This window comes from Oncorhynchus mykiss, chromosome 2, assembly GCF_057628025.1.
Source record: "Oncorhynchus mykiss isolate SJ-2025 chromosome 2, ASM5762802v1, whole genome shotgun sequence".
In the NCBI taxonomy this organism is placed as follows: Eukaryota; Metazoa; Chordata; class Actinopteri; order Salmoniformes; family Salmonidae; genus Oncorhynchus; species Oncorhynchus mykiss.
The window spans coordinates 37,334,401-37,342,785 of NC_143023.1; the positions used below are offsets into that span (position 1 = coordinate 37,334,401).

General features: G+C 43.1%; 1 long non-coding RNA gene across 2 annotated transcripts in view; it reads right to left on the reverse strand.

Moving 5' to 3' along the window:
• LOC149985091 (uncharacterized) overlaps positions 1–6,049 on the reverse strand; it is a 30,322-nt gene extending 24,273 nt beyond the window's left edge. The window contains exons 1-3 of one of the 2 annotated variants that reach the window (XR_016486380.1): positions 5,664–6,049; positions 5,375–5,520; positions 3,292–3,607 (exon numbers count right to left, since the gene is read on the reverse strand). This is a non-coding gene — a long non-coding RNA (uncharacterized LOC149985091). Of the gene's footprint in view, positions 1–3,291; positions 3,608–5,374; positions 5,521–5,663 lie in introns of those variants that run through there. The other variant, XR_016486379.1, reaches the window with a different exon arrangement.
• Positions 6,050–8,385: the final 2,336 nt, after the last annotated feature.

Here is an 8,385-nt window from a genome sequence, read left to right on the forward strand (position 1 = left end):
ACTGTAGGTTGATGTATGGTAAATATGTAACTTATTAATAGTCACACTATGTAGGCCAACTGAGTTGCAGTAAAAAGTACCTCCCAAAATCATACACATACGCAGCCAGCTGGCCACACACACTAACTCACGTACACAGTCCTGTGCCAAGCTCATCCTGTTCTTTGACGAGAGCTGTAGCGATGGGCTTTAACAGATTAAGCTGGGCTCTGAAGTTTGGGGGCTTTAATTAGAGACTATTTACTGCATGTTACAGGGAGATGTGCTCCTACCACCTCCCACCCACACCAAAGCCTCCTTTTGAAGGGGCAGATTGAGACAGAGGAAGTACAAGGGCTATTTCCCATCACTAGACAGAGGGGAAGAAAAGGAGGTTGGTTTAAGAGGAGTGGAATTAGGGGGGGGGGGGGGGGTGGAATCACTCCATGAAACTCCCAATGCAACATCCTAGGAAAAACACTTTTTATATGTCGTATAACTCTGTCCTTCCAATTCCACCCCTGGTTATGTTTGTACTGACTCCATCATCCATAGCCCTGGAAAGCCTCAACAGCACAGTTGGAAAAGCCATGCACCTTCAGTTTTCTGCTGCTAATGATACAGTGCCTTGCAAAAGTATTCGGCCCCCTTGAACTTTGCGACCTTTTGCCACATTTCAGGCTTCAACCATAAAGATATAAAACTGTATTTTTTTTGTGAAGAATCAACAACAAGTGGGACACAATCATGAAGTGGAACGACATCTATTGGATATTTCAAACTTTTTTAATAAATCAAAAACTGAAAAATTGGGCGTGCAAAATTATTCAGCCCCCTTAAGTTAATACTTTGTAGCGCCACCTTTTGCTGCGATTACAGCTGTAAGTCGCTTGGGGTATGTCTCTATCAGTTTTGCACATCGAGAGACTGACATTTTTTCCCATTCCTCCTTGCAAAACAGCTCGAGCTCAGTGAGGTTGGATGGAGAGCATTTGTGAACAGCAGTTTTCAGTTCTTTCCACAGATTCTCGATTGGATTCAGGTCTGGACTTTGACTTGGCCATTCTAACACCTGGATATGTTTATTTTTTAACCATTCCATTGTAGATTTTGCTTTATGTTTTGGATCATTGTCTTGTTGGAAGACAAATCTCCATCCCAGTCTCAGGTCTTTTGCAGACTCCATCAGGTTCTTCCAGAATGGTCCTGTATTTGGCTCCACCCATCTTCCCATCAATTTTAACCATCTTCCCTGTCCCTGCTGAAGAAAAGCAGGCCCAAACCATGATGCTGCCACCACCATGTTTGACAGTGGGGATGGTGTATTCAGCTGTGTTGCTTTTACGCCAAACATAACGTTTTGCATTGTTGCCAAAAAGTTCAATTTTGGTTTCATCTGACCAGAGCACCTTCTTCCACATGTTTGGTGTGTCTCCCAGGTGGCTTGTGGCAAACTTTAAATAACACTTTTTATGGATATCTTTAAGAAATGGCTTTCTTCTTGCCACTCTTCCATAAAGGCCAGATTTGTGCAATATACGACTGATTGTCCTATGGACAGTCTCCCACCTCAGCTGTAGATCTCTGCAGTTCATCCAGAGTGATCATGGGCCTCTTGGCTGCATCTCTGATCAGTCTTCTCCTTGTATGAGCTGAAAGTTTAGAGGGACGGCCAGGTCTTGGTAGATGTGCAGTGGTCTGATACTCCTTCCATTTCAATATTATCGCTTGCACAGTGCTCCTTGGGATGTTTAAAGCTTGGGAAATATTTTTGTATCCAAATCCGGCTTTAAACTTCTTCACAACAGTATCTCGGACCTGCCTGGTGTGTTCCTTGTTCTTCATGATGCTCTCTGCGCTTTTAACGGACCTCTGAGACTATCACAGTGCAGGTGCATTTATACGGAGACTTGATTACACACAGGTGGATTGTATTTATCATCATTAGTCATTTAGGTCAACATTGGATCATTCAGAGATCCTCACTGACCTTCTGGAGAGAGTTTTCTGCACTGAAAGTAAAGGGGCTGAATAATTTTGCACGCCCAATTTTTCAGTTTTTAAATTTGTTAAAAAAGTTTGAAATATCCAATAAATGTTGTTCCACTTCATGATTGTGTCCCACTTGTTGTTGATTCTTCACAAAAAAAATACAGTTTTATATCTTTATGTTTGAAGCCTGAAATGTGGCAAAAGGTCGCAAAGTTCAAGGGGGCCGAATACTTTCGCAAGGCACTGAATATGTTCATCCCAGTGAAAGTAATAAAGCAACGTATATACTTCAAAGTAAATCACTTGTGATATGGGTCGCCATTCCCCTTTTGTTTCTGACAGTCACCCAAGGTGAAAAGGTAACACGGTAGGCTAAGCTACTGTGAGCCGAATGCACCTCAAAGTGCTCAATCTATTCAACAGACCCATATCAGTTTTCCTTAAATTTGGTGCCTGTAAATTAGGTTCATGTGAATAGAACTGTTCTACGACAGAGTATGAAAATGAAAAGTATGAGCCCCAAGACAAAGAGAGCACTTGCATAAAATAACTAAATAAAAAGGTGTTAAATCTGTTTTAGCAGTCAATTGTTTCAGGCTTTCTGTTGAACAAGCCCAGTACCATTCACGTCAAGCAATGTACAGCCATCACCAAAACAAGACTGGACCAAGCGTAGGCAACCATTGACGTCATCATTCAAAATGTTGAAGCTCGGCAACATCATGAAAACATCACATATTTCGCTGGCGAACGAGGTGAATGTACAGTAATTGAATTGTCCGTTTCATCTAATTTGTGAGCAAGAAGTGAGAGGTTGAGGGAGTATGCTTTCTACACATCATTAGGAAGGGAAAGTGTGGAAAGAAAGACAGCCGAGTTTCTTTCCCAATGCTCCTGGCTGGAACCAAAGTGAAGCACAGCCCGATGTTTCCTCATTCCCTGGGAGCAGTGTGTGTGTGTGCTGACGGTGTGAATGGGGCCAGCTGTTAGAGTCGTAATCACTGAGTGTTCCGAGGCCTTTTCTGAAGCCTTCCCAAGACATTCCACACATTTGGTTGTAGCTAGACCTCTGTGGGATAGGTGAGGGCGTGTGTGTGTGTGTATATGTGACCGTGTGGAAGTATGTGTGTGTGTGTGTCTATATCCATTAAGTTGGGCTGCACTTGGGTCTATCATCCAGCGAGACCGCTAGAGTATTTGAGTAAGAGTGATATTGACTAAATGGCACCAAAAAAAAAAATCATTTTCAAAACAACAGAAAGTTTGGATGTAATACCATCATATTTCAACATTTGGTATTTGAAAAACATCAACGGCCCATTTGTTCAAAACACTTATTTAATGTCAGACTCAATTAATTTAGTTCACTTTCTATCGGCTTGGGTGTCTCATTCCAAATGAAAACTCAAGCAAAGTTATTTTCAACAAATACATATTTCAAGTCATCACAAAATGTGCCTCAGTTTGAATTCAGCAGGTTAAATATGTGAGTGGGTACAGGTAACTCTATCCATGAACGTGTGTTTGTAATAAGAAAAGTAGATTTGAATGGTGCTTGCATTTGTGAGGCTTCATACATTACATTACAGTTGGGAACCATCGCACTGGCTTCCTGTAATGGCAAGGATAGACATTCCTGAAGTGAAACAGAAAACTGGGTCATATTCAGAAGGCACCAAATGGGATAAAACAGACCCAAACAGGGAGGGCACTATCTGAACTTGTCTAATAAGAAACACTTGTTATCATTTCCCGTTGCATAGCGTTTTGCTACGGTGTGCCCCAATAAACCCGACCCCAGTATGGTAGGAGGAGCAAAAGTGAGACAAGACACCAACGTTATGTAGTACAGTTGTGGATATTAAAAAGGTTCCTTTTCAAAATGTCTGTTGCAGCAACGGTCCAATGTTACTGTGACAAACTCTCTTGCTGGGTGACGCCAAGCAGCAACTTCATCAGCGAACATCTAGCAATAACCTATGCAGTTAAATACATTTCTGAACTGCAGGTAAACTTTAGCATGCCCACACCTGTATGATTAACTTCACCAGTCCTAAGACATACTATTAGTAAAAGTGCAAACACCAACAAAACACCACTCCACAAATGTACACATGAACATACTCAATACTGTTCTGCACAGTGTCCCTATACATGTATAGAAACTCAAACATGCATACTCTTGTACGTGTTTTGTGCACACATGCTTGCATGTTCGCACAGGGACACAAACACACACACGCATTTGCACACACACACACACACACACGGGCAGGCAGCCAGAGCGTGCGCACACACTGCCACACACACCTCCTTGTTCAGCTTGTGGTGGGCCGGTATCCTGCGTTGACAGCGCGGATAAGGACTCCCATTGAAAAGTTCCCTCTTCTCCTCCCCCCCTGGCAGATGTTCACAGTTAGCAGGCAGTTTGACAATGACAGATACGCTCACACGCCATTTTAGATATCCCAAATACCCTGTGACATGGCATGGGCAGAGGGAGAGAGGCAAAGGAGGAAGAGAAACCATGCATACCACACATGCTAAATGGATGGGATCGTCTTGTGCGACTCAGTTGGTGGCGCTAGCAATGTCAAGGGTTCAATTCCCACAGGGATCCCATAGACATACTAAAAACGTATGCACTCACTAAGTGGCACGTGTTAAGTTACCTTACATTGCTGTATGCAGAAATCGACAAGTGAATTGACATCTATGAATCTCTATGGTACAGAGGAGTGACCGGTAGAATGCACGAGTTACGAAAAATCTTCACCCCTTCAGAGGACTCTAAATAAAACTTGTCTCTTTATTGCCCAAATTCCAATCCTCTCTAGCACAGTGACCAGACTCCGATGTGCCATTCTTTGAAGAATCAAACATGTTGTTTATCCTAATTCCTAGAGCGGGCCCAGTTCAGTTGGCTCATCTCTCACGTGGAGCAGAGTGGAGTCCAGAGAGAAATATGAAAGGAAAGGACATCCATCCCCCATTGCCCTGCAACATGTCAAACACGAACACTGTGTGCCTGTGCTGCACAAAAGGGGATGAGAAAGAAACATTAATGCCCACTCCAAACAGACAAGAACAAGTGCCGAGTTGGCCAAAGACTGGGCCGCTGCAATAGCTACACTGCAGTGTGAGAGAGCAAAATAATGAGCGAGAAACAGACAGAAAAATACAATGGGAAAGAGAGAGTGTAAGAGAGCAGGAAGGGGCAGCTGAAAGCAATCATCTGTCATGGGAAGAGGCCGTTACTGATGTGTTTCATGCTGACTTAGTGCTTATGTTGCAGGTACACCATGTGTAGGTTTAGTAAAAATTGCCTCTAAAATCCCTAGAGTTCATGAGGGCACACAATAACAAAACGCTACAACGGAAAACGAGCATGTTCAAACAGTACCTTGCCGCATCACTCCGTTTCAGACAATTTTCCTTCATTTCGTGCCCGTAATCACAACCCTGGTCTCAGTCAGAGGTGGGTGGTGGGGATGATGCTGGACTCATGTGTCAGGAAGAGAAGATCAGCCTGTGATTGGACATGAGCGGCTAAAACAGATCGGAAATTTGGATTGATTACACTCGATATTCTCTGGACATTCTCCTATTTAAAACGTTGTATCACATTACGTCAATTACACAGTTATTGAGACAGTCAGTTGTAATCAGGGGTGGAATAGGTAAAAACTCACTCTGGATACAGACCATGTCAAATCCTAGGAATTCACCTTCAAAACAATTGCCTGACAACTCAAACTGAATTCTTCCTCTGCTCTGTTTGCTACACACTTCATTCGGAGACTGTCATTGTTGAAGTCGTTTGTGGTGACATCAAAATGAGGGGTGTTGTACAAAACAAAGTAATCGGCGATTGGATCATCTCTAACCAATCAGAGTATCAAAGCCAAAATGTTGAATTTTCAAAACGCTGCTTTACCCACGTATGTTCTGGCTCTTGCCGAACCCATTGATTTCATGGATCAATCAGAATAGTTAGAATATTCTGTTTGCGTTCTAGAAAATCGGTGGGGAGGTACTCAGATCCAAACTCATTGCGGAAAAGGAACTAGCGTGGTGTGATCGGAGCAAGGAGTTTGTGGAGCCAGGCAATGAAAAAAAAACACTTTTACATGTCATGTTTACTTGTCTTGTGCAGAACAAGTCTTCCACTGAGAGCAGTGATGTGTGGTGAATACTGGCCTATGCAGTTGTCTTCATTCATTTCGATTGGACACTCCCTATATCTACATCCCATAACTGACTCCAATGCCACAAATTATTTATTTTAGCTGGCACCAGCTTTACAAATGTGTCGAAAGTCAGTAACCATCGTTGGATTTGTCTGTCCCCTTTAATGTGGGGAGAGAAAAGCCCTTGTGGTTTGGATGAGAGACCCAGCTGGATTTATAGGTCCTATTTAATGTGGAATTCAGAACACCATTAGTGGTATCAACTTCAGCAATGATGACTTGATCTGTGTCCATCCCTCTAGGTCTGATTAAATCAACAGGAAGATGTCATTCTGTGGCTATAAACTGCATCACTAAACAAATAAAAACTCATTCGTACATAGTCACTCAGTCACAGCAGTGACTGTACAGCTAAACTCCCCTGTGGACAATGAATCCTTCAGTTTATTGCATCTTAATCCAGTTTTAGATCTTTGGGTTTATTTCCTGTATTTACTAGAGTGAGGCAACAAAAAAATGACAGAAATATATGAAACTAGAGGGATAGTTGTTTGAACAACAAATGAAGGGCAGGAATGTTTTCTCCAAGTGTTTTCCCTGGCCGCTCACATGGAAACGTTATGCACATCCTGAACGAAGAAGAGATGCCTCGAGCAGCAACAGAACCTCCGCAAAACAAAGTAGATGCTCAGAGGAAAGTCATCAAAACACTGACTATGAGATGAGTGGGTGACACACAGGACACATCAAAACTGGGATGTAAACGGAAGAAAATGTCCTGAAACAGGTTGGGACTACCTGAATTTGTCCAATAAGAAACGTTTGTTTTAGTTTTCAACGGTGTGCCCTAATCAATAGGACCCTGTAGTCAGTTAAGTCAATCATTTTAATCTAAACTACCTGACGGTTGATTTCCAACCTTGGACACTGAAGTGTTAACAATAGACTTCAACATGATCAGTTGTGGCATCTTTAAGACTCCGCAAAATGAGATCATCTTTGTTGACGTTGGAGTGCCATGAAAGCCAAACCCTTATGAGCTAAATCAGGACATCATGACAATGGCGAAGCCAAAGCGTAATGCCTTTTGTTCGGAGCCTGCCAGAGAATGCATCAGCCCAACAGGATCGACAGCTGAAACGCACCCACTTCAATTGAAACGCATCTGCATAGTGAAACATAACAAATTAATTACTAGAATGGAGGGATAAAAGATCTTCATTCAACAAATTTGGCTGCACCCTCAGAAGGTCCGCTTGAACGGGGACGTCCATTCAATTAATTATATTAATATGGTTGGCAGCTCGGAGCTATTGAGCCGACCCTCGTGGAGACCCCCCTTCTCCCCCAGCTAAGGAAAAAAGGGTGGGGTACAGCCAAGCCTCCAGTGGCCAAGGCCCAGCCAACCATGACATACTCTAGTTTTAGGGGTCTCTGAGGGATGGGCAAGGCTCTGTAGCGTGTCAAACCCCTCGTCTGTCCACACATACATTGTGCCGTTGCTGAGAGACTGCTAGGTCATGGAGTGATGCGAGGTTTGGCAAGAGCTTAGGTGACCTCTGTTTCAAATCCCTCGGACGTCATCAGAGCAAGTTGAAAGCAAAGCAGCCTCACGGCGGAGTTCTTGTACAGACAGGAACTGAAAAACATAAGCTATCCAATCAGTGTAATAATAATTTACTTTAGTCCTTTTCATCTCGTGGGGACATAAGGTAGTAAAAATATTTTGTCACTGGAGTCTTTGGCCACAGCTTGCGGCCTATCCCAGAGAGTCCAGCTCAGCACTATAAATAAGAAAAAAATAAGGCCCATCCATAACTAAATTATCTCACCGGAATCCATGTTACAGGACCGATCAGGAACTTGTGTGCATTAGCAAATGGAAAGAAGTGTAAAGAAATTAATCGCCCGCTAGGATGTGTTTAAAGGGCTGAGGTGAGGCAGCGGAGTAGGGGCACATAACCGCGGTGCAGGGGGACCAGCAGGGGCCTTCCTGTTGGAGCAAATCTACCTTGGCCCATGGTCCAAAACTCCCTCAGAGAGAAAAGACACTGTTTCAATTGAGTATTTCACACATACATACATACCTCTCTCTGCAGGGAGTCGATACACATTCTGTAACGGCATGAGACAGACTGAAGAGTAATAACTACAGGAAGATAACCATTCCTTTCCATTTTGTGAACTGAATACATAGGGTTTCATTGATGATTTAGGATTCAAC